Source organism: Pongo abelii, chromosome 1 (genome assembly GCF_028885655.2).
Source record: "Pongo abelii isolate AG06213 chromosome 1, NHGRI_mPonAbe1-v2.0_pri, whole genome shotgun sequence".
NCBI classification, from domain to species: domain Eukaryota; kingdom Metazoa; phylum Chordata; class Mammalia; order Primates; family Hominidae; genus Pongo; species Pongo abelii.
The window spans coordinates 56,141,652-56,157,280 of record NC_071985.2 but is presented as its reverse complement, the minus strand read 5'-3'; the positions used below and the strand labels follow the sequence as shown (position 1 = coordinate 56,157,280).

Here is a 15,629-nt window from a genome sequence, read left to right as displayed (position 1 = left end):
TTAGCCGGGCATGGTGCGGGTGTCTATAATCCCAGCTACTCAGAAGGCTGAGGCAGGAGAATTGCTTGAACCTGGGAGGTGGAGGTTGCACAGAGCCGAGATTGTGCCACTGCTTTCCAGCCTGGGTGACAGAGCAAGACCCTATCTTAAAAGGCAAACAGATTAAACAACCTATAGAATGGGAGAAAATACTTCCAAACTAAGCAGCTGAAAAAGATCTAATATCCAGAATGTATAAAAGAGTTAAATTTACAAGCAAAAAACAACCCCCTTAAAAAGTAAGCAAAGGACATGAACAGATACTTTTCAAAAGAAGACAAACAGGTGGCCAAGAAGCATATGAAAAAATGTTCAACATCACTAATTATTAGAGAAATGTAAATCAAAACCACAATGAGCTATCATCTCACACCAGTCAGAATGGCTATTTATACTAAAAAAGTCAAAAAATAACAGATGCTGGTGAGGTTGCAGAGAAAGGGGGATGCTTATATACTGCTGATGGGAATGTAAATTAGTTCAGCCATTGTGGAAAGCAGTGTATCCAGTCCTCAAATAATTTAAAACATAATTACCATTTGACCCACCAATCCCATTACTCAGTATATACCCAAAGTAATATAAATCATTCTACCATAAAGATTCATACACACATGTACGTTACATTACAGCACTATTCACAATAGCAAAGGCATGGAATAAACCTTAAATGCCTATGAATGATAGACTGGATAAAGAAAATGTGGCACATACGCTCCATGGAACACTATGCAGTCACAAAAAAAACGAGATAATGTTCTTTGTAGCAACATGGATGGAACTGGAGGCCATTATCCTAACTAAACTCAAGAGCAGAAAACCAAATACCCCATGTTCTGATAAATGGAAGCTAAACAAAGGGAACACATGAACACAAAGAGGAGAACAAATGAGACCAGGGCCTACTATAGAGTGGAGAGTGAGAGGAACGAGAGGATCAAAAAACTATCAGGTACTATGCTTACTATCTGGGCAATGAAATAATCTGTACACCAAAATCCCGAGACATGTAGTTACTTATATAACCTTCACATGTCCCTCTGAACCTGAAATAAAAGTTAAGGAAAGTGAAAAGTGGGTAGTTCGTTCTGTGACGTGCCCCCAACATGCCTAGAAAAATATAAGTAGGGGTTCCTTAATGGGGTTATAAAATTGGCATTTTTTTTTTCTTGTCTCCAGGGCTGTGTGGTATGGTTTGAAGCTAGTTTTAAGTAGCCTTCCCTCATATTAAATTGGAGGTTCAGGATTAGGATTTCTCCCACCAAATTGTATTCTTATTCAGAATAATAGTAAAATAGCCTCATATTACTACCTTATGGTATGTTTCAGCTGATTCAGTTGATAGAAAACCATATAATCTTTCAGCTTAATTTAACATTGTATCTAGGGCAAGCGCCAGGAGAAATTAGGTAGTGAATGCCCTGTTTCGTAGCTGGTTTATGGAAAATTTGAGTAATTTACAAAAATGTACTTTCCTGAAATATCAAGCAGTTCGTTGAATTATGTTGGCATTCCTAAACACTAACGCACATAATGAGAGAATATACTCTATTATACATGACATCTGGACTGGGAACAAAACCAGAATGTCAGCAGATATAGTAAAGGTTATAATAATGGTTACAGCCAATCTGGCTGACAATACTGTGTGTTCTTTTGACTGCTCGTGGGTGAACAACACAATATTTTAAAAGCAAATAAACACATTAACACAAGATAGGCAATGTTTGGGACAGTGCCAAGTTGCAAATATCGTGTGTGGACTCCTCTCAGGGGTTGTGAATTTGGGGAAGTACGTTTTGGTACATGTCATTAAATTTGCTGAAATGTGGAGCTTTCTTTCCTCTTCCCTATAGAGAGAAGCTGGAAATGTTTAAGGGTTAGTAGCTCATGCCAAGATGTGGATGTTGATGTCCTAGTTGTTTCCTGACTCCCCCTCTGCGAGCATATGTTCTGCTTGGCTCCTCCGCATTGTCTGGAGGAGGCTTTCAGAGTGGTTCTGGGCAGAGCTAGACACTTGCTGAAGAGCATCTGATCCCACTTCATTTCCCTGTAGCCTGGCTTACTGTGCCAATCACCAGTGGGAAGCTGGCAACTTGAATTCTGGGCTTTCTCCATGAAGTGAGGCACCACAGCATTTGCATGTATGACATTGTGTTTGTGGGTTATTAAAGAAGACATTTTGACTTGTTTTTGCTAATGCTTGGGCAATGGAAAGATGCTCTACATATTCCATAGTCAAAAGGATCATCAGGACGACTGACATAGAATGTACCTGAAAATACATGAAGTAAAGCCCATGAAAACAATCAACTCTAAGGTGCACTCTAAAGAACTAGTTGTTATTGTGATAAATATTAGTGTTTCTCAATAGGTAAAAATATTTACTATAGAGCAGTGTTTGAAAACTCAAGTGTTTCAAGTCCAGGGAGGCAGCTTGAACGTTTGGGTCAGGATATAACTGTTAGGAGTGGCAGGTCTTACAGAAAACTGGTGATTGCACACCCAGCCATATTCAGCTAGAGAACAACACAATAAAAGCCATAAAAAAGACCTTTGCAGGATAAGAGCCTGCTAATTGCTAGCTAGTGACATAATAGCAGAGAATAATAGAATTTTCCAGATGAAACAGAGCTTTGAGATTATTAATCTTTCGTTTCACCAATAAATGAGGTGAAATCTCTCCATTAAAGTCCCATAGGTACTTAGAGTCAGGGATAGGACTAGAACACAAATGCCTGGTGTTTTCTGTGTCAAGCTGTGTAAGGCATATAGACCTATGTAGCCAAAGACTGGGACCTAAGCAGTACAATTATTTAACTCTGATAAAATAGTATGGTGCTACCGTATATATTTTTCTTTTTCTCAGAGGATAATGATCAATCTTTGCAAAACCCACTTCTAAGCCCTGATCATAAAACTCTTTGTTTTTAAAGACAACATTGTCTTCTGATTCTTCTATGTCTTATTTTTTAATTTTAATTTTTTTTAAATGTTTGTGGGTACATAGTAGGTGTATATATTTATGAGGTACATGAGATATTTGGATACAGGTATGCACTGTGTAATATATTAGGGTAAATGGGACATCCATCACCCCAAGCATTTATCCTTTCTTTGTGTTACAAAGTATCCAATTATACTCTTTTAGTTATTTAAAAATGTAAGTTATTGTTGACTGTACTCACCCTACTGTGCTATCAAATACCAAGTCTCACTCATTCTATCCATTAATAACTATATTTTTGTACCTATTAGCCGTCCCCATTCTTCTCTACCACTACTATCCTTCCTAGCCTCTAGTAACCATCATTCTACTCTCTATGTTCATGAGTTGAATTATTTCAATTTTTAGCTTCCACAGATGAGTGAGAACATGGGAAATTTGTCTTTCTGTTCCTGGCTTATTTAACTTAACATAATATCCTCCAGTTCCATCCATGCTGTTGCAAATTATAGGATCTCATTCTTTTCTTATGGCTGAATAGTACTCTAATGTATATATGTACCACATTTTCTTTCTTTCTTTCTCTTTTTCTTTTTTCCAGATAGGGTCTCTATCACCCTGGCTAAAGTGCAATGGCAGCAATCATGGTGCACTGCAGCCTCGACCTCCCAGGCTCAAGCTATCCTCTCAGCCCCTTGAGTAGCTGGGATTATAGGCATGCACCACCATGCCTAGCTATTTTTTTTTTACTTTGTAGAGATGAGGTCTCATTATGTTGCCAAGGTTCGTCTCAAACTCCTTGGCTCAAGCAATCCTCCCACCTTGATCCCATTAAAGCGCTGGGATTACAGGTGTGAACCACCACACCCGGCCACATTTTCTTTATCCATTCATCTGTTGATGGACACTTAGTTTGCTTCTAAATCTTAGCTGTTGTGAATAGTTGAATAGTTCTGCAGTAAACATGGGAGTGGAGACACAAAACTGTTGGAACCAAATTCATGTTGTTTTTTTAGACAGGGTTTCACTCCTGTCTCCCAGTCTGGAGCACAGTGGCATGCTCTTGGCTCACTATAACCTCTACCTCAGCCTCCGAAGTAACTGGGACTACAGGCTTGTGCCACCATGCCTGGCTAATTTCTGTATTTTTAGTAGAGACAGGGTTTCACCATATTGGCCACGCTAGTGTGGAACTCCTGATCTCAAGTGAACCACCTGCCTTGGCCTCCCACAGTGCTGAGATTACAGTCATGAGCCACTGCATTCGGCCCAAATTCTTGTGTTAAATAATGTCACAGGATAATATATTCATGTTTCTTACAATATAAGTGGAATTTGCCTGGAATTGGAAAAATTTGAACATGCAGGAGAGACAGGGCTATTTATAAATGAAAATTCAATGACAAACAGTAAAGAAATATATCAAATGAATTATTTGTGGATGTACAACATAGACCTTCCACATTGCAGGAAAAATATGACCAATTTTTAGATAATATAATTTAAACAGAAATGTTACTTTTAAAAAATGAGAACTTTTATAGTTCGGCTTGAAGTGTCAGTTGTAAAACCATTTTGGAAATAGTTTTGCATTTTACTTAAAAAGTGAAATGAGTGAACACTCTAAGACACAGCTCTATACCTTGGTGAAACTCACACATATGTCAGGAGACACATCAATGTTCAAAGCAACATCCTTAAAAGCAAAAAACATAGGAACAAGCCAAATGCACATCTACATTTACAATGGATAAATTGTATTGCATGCATATAATGGAGTAATATATAATGTGAAAATGGACTACAGTTACATATATTAGTAAGTATGAAACAAAAGGTGCCTTAAAATATATATACAGAGAATTTCATCCTCAATAAAATACTGGCAAACAGAATCCAGCAGCACATCAAAAAGCTTATCCACCATGATCAAGTGGGCTTCATCCCTGGGATGCAAGGCTGGTTCAATATACGCAAATCAATAAATGTAATCCAGCATATAAACAGAACCAAAGACAAAAACCACATGATTATCTCAATAGATGCAGAAAAGGCCTTTGACAAAATTCAACAACCCTTCATGCTAAAAACTCTCAACAAATTAGGAATTGATGGGATGTATCTCAAAATAATAAGAGCTATTTATGACAAACCCACAGCCAATATCATACTGAATGGGCAAAAACTGGAAGCATTCCCTTTGAAAACTGGCACAAGACAGGGATGCCCTCTCTCACCACTTCTATTCAACATAGTGTTGGAAGTTCTGGCCAGGGCAATTAGGTAGGAGAAGGAAATCAAGGGTATTCAATTAGGAAAAGAGGAAGTCAAATTGTCCCTGTTTGCAGATGACATGATAGTATATTTAGAAAACCCCATTGTCTCAGCCCCAAATCTCCTTAAGCTGATAAGCAACTTCAGCAAAGTCTCAGGATACAAAATCAATGTGCAAAAATCACAAGCATTCTTATACATCAATAACAGACAAACAGAGAGCGAAATCATGAGTGAACTCCCATTCACAATTGCTTCAAAGAGAATAAAATACCTAGGAATCCAACTTACAAGGGATGTGAAAGACCTCTTCAAGGAGAACTACAAACCACTGCTCAATGAAATAAAAGAGGATACAAACAAATGGAAGAACATTCCATGCTCATGGGTAGGAAGAATCAATATCATGAAAATGGCCATCCTTCCCAAGGTAATTTACAGATTCAATGCCATCCCCATCAAGCTACCAATGACTTTCTTCACAGAATTGAAAAAAACTACTTTAAAGTTCATATGGAACCAAAAAAGAGCCCGCATAGCCAAGTCAATCCTAAGCCAAAAGAACAAAGCTGGAGGCATCACACTACCTGACTTCAAACTATACTACAAGGCTACAGTAACCAATACAGCATGGTACTGGTACCAAAACAGAGATATAGATCAATGGAACAGAACAGAGCCGTCAGAAATAATGCCACATATCTACAACTATCTGATCTTTGACAAACCTGACAAAAACAAGCAATGAGGAAAGGATTCCCTATTTAATAAATGGTGCTGGGAAAACTGGCTAGCCATATGTAGGAAGCTGAAACTGGATCCCTTCCTTACACCTTATATAAAAATCAATTCAAGATGGATTAAAGACTTAAATGTTAGACCTAAAACCATAAAAACCCTAGAAGAAAACCTAGGCATTACCATTCAGGACATAGGCATGGGCAAGGACTTCATGTCTAAAACACCAAAAGCAATGGCAACAAAAGCCAAAATTGACAAATGGGATCTCATTAAACTCAAGAGCTTCTGCACAGCAAAAGAAACTACCATCAGAGTGAACAGGCAACCTACAAAATGGCAGAAAATTTTCACAACCTACTCATCTGACAAAGGGCTAATATCCAGAATCTACAATGAACTCCAACAAATTTACAAGAAAAAAACAAACAACCCCATCAAAAAGTGGGCGAAGGACATGAACAGACACTTCTCAAAAGAAGACATTTATGCAGCCAAAAGACACATGAAAAAATGCTCATCATCACTGGCCATCAGAGAAATGCAAATCAAAACCACAATGAGATACCATCTCACACCAGTTAGAATGGCAATCATTAAAAAGTCAGGAAACAACAGGTGCTGGAGAGGATGTGGAGAAATAGGAACACTTTGACACTGTTGGTGGGACTGTAAACTAGTTCAACCCTTGTGGAAGTCAGTGTGGCGATTCCTCAGGGATCTAGAACTAGAAATTCCATTTGACCCAGCCATCCCATTACTGGGTATATACCCAAAGGACTATAAATCATGCTGCTATAAAGACACATGCACACGTATGTTTATTGCGGCATTATTCACAATAGCAAAGACTTGGAACCAAGCCAAATGTCCAACAATGATAGACTGGGTTAAGAAAATGTGGCACATATACACCATGGAATACTATGCAGCCATAAAAAATGATGAGTTCATGTCCTTTGTAGGGACATGGATGAAATTGGAAATCATCATTCTCAGTAAACTATCGCAAGAACAAAAAACCAAACACCGCATATTCTCACTCATAGGTGGGAATTGAACAATGAGAATACATGGACACAGGAAGGGGAACATCACACTTCGGGGACTGTTGTGGGGTGGGGGGAGGGGGGAGGGATAGCATTGGGAGATATACCTAATGCTAGATGACGAGTTGGTGGGTGCAGCGCACCAGCATGGCACATGTATACATATGTAACTTACCTGCACATTGGGCACATGTACCATAAAACCTAAAGTATAATAATAATAATAATAATAATAAAAGAAAAAAAATAAAAATAAAAATTTAAAAAGCAGCTGAAACTGAACAACATGTGGATAGGAAATTCATGTGAGTTTAAACCATTAAGAATAATAAGGGAATAATTAACATAAAAGTAAGGATAGTGGCTACCTCTGAAAAGAGGGACAAAGGAGGTATATGCAATCAGGTAGGTAAACGGGGGGCCTCAGGGATATTGATAATATTCTGTTTCTTTAAATGGTGGCATTCACTGATCTTATTCTTAAAATATATATTCATCTTTTATATAAATCTTATGTTAAAAGTATAACTGAGCAGAATAATTGATAAGAAGTATTGAGTAATTATTGTCTGAGTTTTTTCCCCTCATTCTTGACTGATAGTTTGGCAATTGATTATAGATAATGAATTACACACAGTCATGCACCACATAATGTTTTGGACAATGACAGACTGCAGATACAACAGGGGTCCAGTAAGATAAGGGAGCTGAGAAACTTCAGTGGCATAGTGGCGTGTGGCAGCTGTCTTAACATAGCACAGTGTGTTACCTTTTCTATCTTTAGATATATTTAGACACAAATACTTATCGCATTACAATTTCCTACAGTATTCAATACAGTAACGTGCTGTACATGTTTGTAGTCTAGGAGCAATAGGCTAAACCATATAGCTTAGGTATGTAGTAGGCTATACCATCTAGGTTAGTGGAAGTATACTCTATGTTGTTTGCACAGTGACAAAATCACCTAAGCAACATGTGATTGACTGTATTTAATTGTATTAAAAATGTTTGTTGTGGAAAAAATGGAAAAAATGAAGTTTGTCGTCTTAACTTTTTCTAAGTTGAATTGTTATAATTTTTACCTCCCAGTCGTTTTTAGCAGTTTTAAATATATTCAAATCGTTGTGTGACTGATCTCCAGAACGTTTTCATCTTGCAAAACTGAAACTCTTGATTCATTAAACAACTCCCCCTTTCCCCCTCCCCCAAGGCTGTGACAACCACCATTCTACTTTCTGTTTCTGTGAATGGGTTCCATGAATCTGACTACTCCAGATACCTCATGTAAGAGGAATAATACAGTACAGTAGACTCCCCTTACTTGTGGTTTCACTTTTTGTAGTTTGTTACCTGCTGTCAACTGTGGTTTGAAAATATTAAATAAAAATTTCCAGAAATAAACAATTTGTAAATTTTAAGTTGGGTGACATTCTTTGTAGTGTGATGAAATCTTGTCCCATTCAGCCCAGGATGTGAATCATTCCTTTGTCCAGCATAGCCCTTCCGCATATGCTACCTGACTGGTAGGCACCTAGTAGCCATCTCAGTGATCGGATCACCTGTCCAGGTATTGCAGTGTTTGTTTTCAAGTAACCCTTATTTTACTTAATAATGGCCCCAAAGTATAAGAGCAGTGATGCTGGCATGTTGTTATAATTGTTCTATTTATTATTAGTTATTAATCTCTTACTGGGCCTAATTTATAAATTAAACTTTATTGTAGGTATGTATGTACAGGAAGAAATATCATATATATAGGCATCATTAATATCCTTGGTTTCAGGCATCCACCGGGGGTCTTGGAATGTATCTCCTGATGATAAGGGAAGACTGTTACACTTGTCTTTTGTGACTGGATTATTTCACTTAGCACAGTGTGTCCAAGATTTATCTGTATTGTAGGATGTGGTCAGAATTTCTTTCCTTCTTAAGTCTGAATAATATTCCATTGTATGTGAATTAGTCTGTTTTCATACTGATGATAAAGACATACCTGAGATCGGGTAATTTACAAGAGAATGAGGTTTAATGGACTTACAGTTCCCCATGGCTGGGGGAGCCTCACAATCATGGTGGAAGGCAAGGGAGGAGCAAGTTACATTTTACGTGGATGGCAGCAGGCAGAGAGAGAGAGTGAGCTTGTGTGGGGAAACTCCCCCTTATAAAACCATCAGATCTCATGAGGCTTATTCACTATTATGAGAACAGCATAGGAAAGATCTGCTCCCATGATTCAATTACCTCCCACTTGGTCCCTCCCACAACACATGGGGAATTCAAGATGAGATTTCGGTGGGGACACAGTCAAACCATATCAGTATGTATAAACCACATTATGTTTATCCATTATCTGCTGATCAACACCTACGTTATTTCCACCACTTGGCTATTGTGAATAGTGCTGCTACAAACAGAGGTGGGCAAATAAGTCTTTGAGATCTTGCTTTCTATTCTTTTGAATAGAGACCCAGATGTAGAATTCCTGGATCATATGGCAATTCTATTTTTTTTTTTTGAGGGATATCTTTTATAGTGGCGGTACAATTTTGCATTCCCACCAACACTATTTTTCCCATCCTTGCCAATTTTTTCCTATCCTTACCAACATTTAACTTCTATTTTTTTTTTCTGATGGTAGAATTCCTAATGGGTGTGAGGTGATATCTCATTGGGGTTTTGATTTGCGTTTTCCTAATGATTAGTAATGTTGGGTCCCTTTGCATATACGTGGTCATTTATATATCATCTTTGGAGAAATGTTTATTCAAAGGACTTGTCCGTTTTAAAAACTTGGGCTATTTTCTTGTTAAAGTCATTTTTGTTATATTCTGGATATTAACCTCTTATCAGATACATGATTTGCAAATATTTTATCCCATTCTTTAGGTTGCATTTTCACTCTGTGGATTGTGTCCTTTGCACAGAAGCTTTTACTTTTGTTGCCTGTGCTTTTGTTGTTATATCCAAGAAATCCTTGCCAAATCCAATATCATGAAGATTTTCCCCTTTTTTTTCCTTGTATGTTTTACAGTTCAGATCTTTTAGGTTTTTGATCTACTTTGAGTTAAATTTTGAATGTGATGTAAGGTAAGGGTCCAACTACCTTCTTTTGCCTGTGGATATTCAGTTTTCTCAACACCATTAGTTGAAGAGACTGTCCTTTCTCCATTGAATGGTCTTGGCGTCCTTGTTGAAAATCTTTTGGAGATTAAGAATTATGTATATATATTTAGCACCTTGAAGACTTTGTTCAGCTGTTTCCAGCTTTCATTTCAGTTTTCGAGGAGTCAGCTTTCAGTTTCATTGTTCTACTTTTCTAGTTGCTTTAAAGATCTTTTAAAATTCTTTTTGGTTTACTATGAGTCTAGGTGTGGATTTCTTTCTATTAACCTGGCTTAAGATGTTCTGGGATACCTAAGTCTTTGGATGGGTGTCTTTTGTCAGCTCCCCATCAATATTCCTTCTGTTAGAGCTTCTGTTCCATTCTTTGCAGGATCTTCTGAAAATCTTAGTAGTTTTTTTGTTGTGTGTGAGACAGGGTTTCGCTCTGTCACCCAAGCTAGAGTGCAGTGGCATGATCACAGCTCACTGCAGACTTGACATCCCAGGCTCAAGCAATTCTCCTGCCTCAGCTTCCCAAGTAGCTGGGACTACAGGAGGCACCACCACATCATTAGTAGATCTTTACTATACCTTCTCACTCCGAACTTCATGTTTCCCAACATCTCAGATGTCATATTTTCCATCTGTCTCTTTGTGTTTCATTCTGCATTCAATCTTTAGCTCTCTTTGAACTTACTTTCTTTTCTGCCATATCAAATAAGTTATTTATCCCTTCCTTTGAATTTCTCACTTTAATATTATACTCTTCCTTTCTACTTGTTTTGCATATCTGCTGGTTCATAGTTTTGGTACTTGCTTATTCTGCCATTATATTCTTTTACTAACTGCTGTAGACTGAGTGTCTGTGTCCCCCCCAAATTCATGTGTTGAAACCCTAATCAAGAATGTGATGATATTTGAAGTTGGGGCCTGTGGGAGGTGATTAGGATTAGATGAGGTCATGAGGGCAGAGCTCTCACAGGGCTCTTAGGAAAAGAGGAGGAGACAGAAGATCTCTCTGCATGCATACACCAAGGAAGGCCATGAGATTTTGTAACCAGGAAGACAGCTTTCACCAATACCTTGATCATGTTGGTACCCTATTCTTGAACTCTAGAACTGTGAAAGTCTCTGGAACTGTGAAAAATATTTCTTTAAGCCACTAAGTCTATGGTAATTTATTATAGTAGCCTGAAATAAGATTGATCTCTGTTCTTTTTTAACATTAATTATTCATATTTTACATTGTGTCTGATAATTTAAACACCTGCAGTTTTTGTGGAACTGATTTGTTAAGTTTCAGTCACACAGGCTTGTTTCCAATTGTGATTTGTGTGTTTCAGTTGTGAGCTTATGCTTGTTGAGACTTTTATCTGTGGGAATTCTTTGGGGTGTGGGGTTGAGGTCGTTTCTCCAGAGAGCATTTGTTTGCCTTTGTCTAGCATCTGAGAGCACTGCAATTTGGACTACCTTAAATTATTTTCTACTCGAGGTTTTTCAGGCTGTAAAAATAAAGTCAAGTCTGATCTTGCATCTGTTATGAAGTTCGCTTTATTGTTAGCAATTCTCAGGCAAGACATTTTTTTCTCTCCACGCATGGCCTAGGCCTAGTCAGGCAGTTTTCCTCACTGTCTTCCTTCGTAGGTGCTTCTATTTATGTAGTTCACTCTTTGACTGAGTTGTCATCTCTTTTGAGTACCAACTTTTTGGAGGATTGTAATTTGACATCTCATCTTCTGGGATCCTTAAGCTTTGTTTTCTCAATCTCACGTTTATCAGTAAAAACCAAGTGATCTGCAGATGCTCTTTGGAAATCCACTGGTGATTTCAATACTTGGTCTCTCTCTGGATTCACTCTTTTCTTGTCACTTTTTGCCCTTCAGAGTTTCCCCACTTTCTTGCTAGGTTAGATGAATTTTAAAAGATATTTTTAAATCCTGCATCTTAAAAGATATTATTAGGTCAGAGAATATCTTGCTATAATGCTGGACATAGAATTCCTACATGACTTTTATATTAGAAATTTCTGTGTATTAAAACTATAATCACTTATAATGTAATGTGCTATCGTATTTATTGAAATTGAATAAACTGTATCCTCTGTTCACTTTTTGGATTACTGGGTAATTCCAAAATTCAGTTTTATGAAATGTTTTTATGCTCATATTAGCTGCTTAATAGATGGATGAACTCTGAAATCTCAGTGTCTTAATGTAGGTGAAATTTATTTCTTACAAAAATTCTCTTGGTGGTGGTGGAGAGAGGGTGGCAATTTTCTTTCATGGAGTATTCACAGACATGGGCTGATAAAATCACTTCTTCCATACATGACTTCCAGATGGCAGATGGGAAAGAATTATACTAGAAGTTTTTTTGAACCAGGTGTAGACGTCCTGTACCTAGCTCCTGCCTAGAACACATTGCCTCCTATTCACTTACAGGACCCATATTGGAGAGTTGGGAAATGTAGTCCTTGGTGTGGAAGTCACTTCACAGTGATGGCTCTGGACCTTGGAAGGGGAGCCTGAATCTTTGGTAGACAGCTAGTCTGTCCCTACTACAGTCATCTTCTCTGGCCACCAAATATCTATCATGTACCCTTCTTTGTATACACAGAACACATTTACCCCTTTCCCCAAAGAGAAAACCTGAAATCCATCCCAATTACACATCCAGTACTAAGTTTAGAATCCCTCTGTGATGTGCAGTTTTTCCATCAGGTCCATATGTGGCTTCTTGTGGCCTGGCAACTCACGTAGTAAAAGATAGGTGTCTCTAGGATGTTTCTTTAGATGTAAGAAGTCTTACATGAACCTCATGAATTAGTCTGCCAATTTTATCACGTATTATCTGGCCCCATTCATATCTAATATTTCTCTGTAACCTCTTCTTTCTTTATTTTATAAAACAACAACAACAAAAAAAACCAAACCCTGTGTTTTATAAACCCCAGTCACTTTTGCTCTCAACTGTTTTGGTGCCAGGAATACTCACTCAGCAGTTTTTTTGAAGTGAGATAAACACTGATGGCTTCTGTGTCATGGGGTCCCTCCACAGGGTTGCTTGCATCCCTGAAGTGTTTGCACTTGGTAGGATAACTCTTTCTGCTTCAAATCTTTCTTATGTACTTGAGTGCACACCTGCTGTGAATAGAGTTGGGTAAGGACAGGCTCCAGTTCCAGCTGCCACTGTGTGCCTCTGGCCACGTTGCTAACTCTGGTTTGTGATGTCAGAGTCATTCATTTCCCCAGAGTCATTCATTTCTCCTTTTTTGGCTCATCTCTTGCAGAACTCCCAATCTTGCTCCAATACATCTTGCCTTTACATGGCACCTCACTTTCTACTCTATGTAAAGCAGCATATATAAAAACAGAACAAAACACTCTATTTCTTATGGGAAGAGATATTACCTAGTTTTATATGCTAATATCTGTGTCTCAGCTCCTACCCAGGCAGGAGAAACTAGAGCTTTTTCAGTGCTTCACTATATTTTATGATAGTCATACAATTTTTCAGAATAATTTTCTTTAAGCCAAAATGTCCCAAATGAATGTATAGCTCTGAGAACAAAATTAATGAGGAGAATGGTATTTAAAAAAAAAACCTTATATCAATTCATAATTTTCCCTTTACTTAGGTGTATCATCTTTCTATAATAAAACCAGCATGAGGCATATGGGCATGTGGAGCAGATGAATCAGCCCCTCTGTCCACTTGCCTGGAAGTGTGGCCTTGAAGAAACAGCAGAACTGCTTTGGATAAGATAAAAATTGGGCCCCACGTGGAACTCAACATTAACTTAGGAAAATAGAAACCAGATTGTTCAGGGATTCAAAAACTGTATTGTGTTGCATTTTTCACCTTGTGTTTAAGATTCTCTTGGATTGGTTTATAAACTTTGGCTCCACTGGGCTTCTGTAAGGTCAGAGGCATGCTGAGAATTTCGATACCAGGAATGCCACCAGGAGCTTTTGTATTCCAGGATGATATCTGAAGGAAAATAACCTGTCTCGGTGGTTAATTGCTTTTATTTTGGGATCCACCTTTTTCCTGCCATCTTTTTTCTTTTCTTCTACCCTGAATACTATAAAGATGGCAGATAGGCAAGATGCATAACTTTAAGTTTGCCGAGGGAACAAAAAAAAAGGCTAATCTTTCCTCAGCCTAAGGGAATTGCTAAGCAATCAGAAGTTTGCTAATGAGCACAAATAGACCATCTATTCTTGAAGATGCGATGAAGAAAAACATCTAAAATAAACTGTGGAGGAGGAGGAGAGAAGAAATAAGAGATTCACACTTCCCCATTTTCTTCAGATCCAAAATGTTGAGAGAAAAGTGAGAGTACTTGAAAAGTTAAGAAGTTAAAGCATGAATGAATTAATTGTTTCAATGAGGGGTGGCTGTTTATTCAATAAAAATATGGCAAAATATAGAGTTCCAAGAAAGTACTTTATATAAACTTTCCAATAATTTGAAACTTGAAACTGTTTAAGGTGCCATTTTGAAAGTTATAAAGGGAAAATCTCTTGTTACTATCAAAGAACTTCTAAAATATTATCAAGCCCCCAAAAGAAAAAAAAGTATGTATTTGGTGATAATCAGTGTGAAACTTGATTTATACTCTTTCAAACTTATTTAACAATTCAATTGATACATTTAAAGTGAAATCTTAAAATGGACTATCAATATTTGGGGGGCAGAAATAATATTGTACTGATGGCAGCCATTTATCTAAATCTTGTCTTAAAAATGATAGCTATTTCCCAGCTTTCCAAATCCACAATTATTTAGGGGAAAGAATTCCTGCTGGCTGGCCAGTTGCCAGGTTGAAGAACTAGGATGATGCTATGTAAAATAAAGGGAAAACTGAAGGAAACAGGGAGGCTGGATCCATTTATATCAGTGATATGAGAAAGGGGCACCAGAATTCCGTAGGACCAGAGTAGGAGAAAGAGGTCTGAAGAAATGGAATAGTCTTAGAATAAGAGAAAAGCAGATAGGAAAGAATCTCAGAAGTGTGGCCATGAGTTTAAAATTAGGTCCTCTTTCAGGTACTTTGAGTTGTATAGTAAATGTTGTCATATATTTTCTACATACTCTTGGTTATTTTTTGAATGCAGCAGAATAAACATGCCATGTGGAAGCCTCTCCTATGTTTGTGTATATTTATGTAATAGTTCCCATGATAGACACTAGTAATGAAGATCGTTGATAGCAGTATCATAACTTTTGTAAAAATTTGTCACGAATTAAATACTGAGTGTCCAATAATAATTTGAAAATGATTGTTTTTTTTCTCACTGTCCTCCTGGCCATGAACATCGTTAAATGCAAATGCAGTGAAATGAATAGGCTTTTGTAATTGTATGTTGAACAATGAGTAAAGGGTAGGAAGGAATTGCTTTTGTATATTTTTCTGTGTTTTATGTACATGTCTACAAATTATATAGCCCAATTTGGGTGTTTAAGAGGCGTGG

The 15,629-nt window shown here is 37.6% G+C and overlaps 1 long non-coding RNA gene across 2 annotated transcripts in view; it reads right to left on the bottom strand.

The window, feature by feature from the left end:
• Positions 1-13,339, bottom strand: part of LOC129048544 (uncharacterized) — a 192,922-nt gene extending 179,583 nt beyond the window's left edge. Inside the window, exon 1 of one of the 2 annotated variants that reach the window (XR_008510953.1) lies at positions 13,147-13,339. This is a non-coding gene — a long non-coding RNA (uncharacterized LOC129048544). The remainder of the gene's footprint in view (positions 1-13,146) is intronic. The other variant, XR_008510954.2, reaches the window with a different exon arrangement.
• Positions 13,340-15,629: the final 2,290 nt, after the last annotated feature.